Here is a 2,555-nt window from a genome sequence, read left to right on the forward strand (position 1 = left end):
AACATTTGTCCAACACTCTGTTGTCTCGGGTGCCGCACTTGACGTATTGTTCGAATCCAGGAAGGTAAAGTTCCAATTTGCAGTGATTGAAGTCTCCAAGAATGAAGACAGGGGCTCCCGGCGTGCGTTGCAGTTGGTGGTGAACACAGTCTGCGACTTGAGCTGCAGCTCGGGCCGCATTCCCGCTGGGTGGCACATACACTGAGCAAATTATAATATTGGGAGGTAAAAGGGTCTTAAAGAGATACACAGCAGTTCAATATCAGGGCAGCAAACAGTTGCTCATGTTAATAAAGGAGCATTAAAACCATTAAGTGAGTCTATCATTTTCTCTGTACGCTACAATATTGAATCATTTGGTCAGAACGTAGATACCATTCACAAACAGAAAGTCTTGTTATATATGCAATGCTGCATTTTGTTTTTAAATGTGAACATGCACAAGATTGATGTATTTGACTGTTGAGATGTTCTCTCATTTTAATATTAGTATAATAATCAATTGGCAGTGTTATGATAAATGGGGTCCTGATCTTCAGGGTCGTCTGTGTCACAGGATCTCTTCATATTCTAGAGAAGAAGTGAACATATGCATCACAAATAAGATCTCCTGTAACACCTTCACAACAACAGCAGAATAACTCACATCCAGTGTGTCGTACTCAGAACATCTGGACTTGGGGTCAAGGGTCATGTAGGCGTCCTCAGGAGACTCGGCCTGACGACACACAATGATGAGAGAATCAATTCTCCCTTCATAACTGACAGGACACACATGAGAAGAAGCAGGAGAAGATTGTCTCACTGTTTTATGGTGTCGTGATCCTCTGTGGTTTCGCTCTTCTGATGGAGTCACTCGTTTCCTGTGAGAGAAGAAGAAATGAACATGAACACAAACTGACTCTGAATCTTTATGACCGACCGCAGAATCAGCCGATTCCCAACGCTCGACTCTGATAAAGACTCACCGTTTTTATACCAGATAAAGTCTGTTCTGTCTGAGAGGTTACAGGTGCTCTTACACAATAAAACAGGGGAATCTTTCTCAACGACCTCTTCAGGAATCTCCACTCTGAGCTCTGAAATCACACACAAATCATAATTTATATTTAGGTGTCGGTAAAGCTCTGATGTCAAGAGTGCGAGAGGTGTCAAGTGGCCAAGGACACTAACCCTGCTGTTCATAATTTCATGGGACATCTTTTGACTTGGCCCAATGAAATCCAAGCCATGGACTTTACAATTCTGGAGACTTCACACAATGGCCTGGAAAATGTGCTGGTCATGACAGACATTTTGTGGCCAATGCTGCCTAACACCGCAAGGACTATCATGACAAGAGTGTGAAGGAGGATCCACTGTACGAGGACCAGCAAGTGTACTTGTGTAATATTGGAGTGAAGGGCCATCGTTAAATTCAAGATCTTTGTAGCTCTGTTGTGTATCAAGTACTGAAGGCACCTAAAGAGAAAGGAGTTGTGTATATAATTGCACCTGTGAATGACTTCGGGAAGATTCGACATGTGCATCGGAATATGCTGAAGGCCCGAAAGCAGCCGGAGCCCCAGGACATTCCTCCAGACAGTCCATCGGCGACAGTTATGCCAAGCCAGGAAGAGGCTAGTGATGATTTGTGGCTTTTAGTATCCATCAGCTCAAATTGTTCCTGTACAAGTTCTGCCCCTACGATCTCTCCCTCCTCTAATGTTTCTGCATCAGCAGAGGTTCCAGTCTCGGCCTCGGTTACCCCAGATGTTCAGGAGACGAGGCCGCGGACCCCTCCTACTCTTCAGCTGTAAGTTTGCATGCTGTGACTCAAACACCTTTACGACGGACTTTTACAGCTTTACAATTTGTACCATCTCCCCCAGGCAGGGCAGTGGGTTGCTAATGGGACTGTTTGTTCTCCTACGCCTGCGTCTCAGGCCGTTTCGGCTTTGTTCGGGCCTTGGAACTAGCCTTGCGTTGTTTCAATGAGTTACCATAATTCTGTCTCTAAGTTTCTCATTGGGGTTAACTTATCGTTGGGGTGACGATAAGAAAATGGGGGCGGTAGATTGTAGTAGTGCGGGATTCCCCCTTCATTTGGTTATCCTTTTATGGGAATGCGTAATTGGGATAAGTAGGGCCTGTGTATTTAAATGCGTGGACAGGAAGTATTAGAACTTAGACTTTGTGAAGATCAGAGTATAGAGAAAGTGTCACCCAAAAGTAGTAAGATATTTGCAGAATGAAAGGAGGTAGAAGAAGAAGTGAAGAGGAAAATAAGAGCAACAAATATATATGCAGGAAATGTACTTCCTCCTAAATGGATGTTTTGGTCTGATAAGAAAAGGTCAAACATATTTATCCATCATAGGTCATAGTTGGTGTAATGACTAGGTCGACGTGACCGGTCAGATATCAAAGATAGATGAAAATAGATGTACAAAGTGTTGTTTTGACACCTTTAAGAGAATATTGCAGATCTTACATTATCTCATGTCTGCAGCGATGGAAATAAATATATCTGATATGAAGGTAAATTGTTACGTAACTGCTCTGAGAGACTCGGG

At 43.4% G+C, this 2,555-nt stretch overlaps 1 long non-coding RNA gene across 1 annotated transcript; it reads right to left on the reverse strand.

Annotated features, from left to right (window-relative positions):
- Positions 1-378: 378 nt before the first annotated feature.
- On the reverse strand, positions 379-920 carry LOC311078475. Its single transcript, XR_014605180.1, has 3 exons — positions 806-920; positions 647-718; positions 379-570 (listed from the first exon to the last, which is right to left on the reverse strand). It is a non-coding gene; the product is annotated as an uncharacterized lncRNA (long non-coding RNA).
- Positions 921-2,555: the final 1,635 nt, after the last annotated feature.

The sequence above is a fragment of the Abramis brama genome (assembly GCF_963993115.1).
Source record: "Abramis brama genome assembly, chromosome: 2".
Taxonomy (NCBI): domain Eukaryota; kingdom Metazoa; phylum Chordata; class Actinopteri; order Cypriniformes; family Leuciscidae; genus Abramis; species Abramis brama.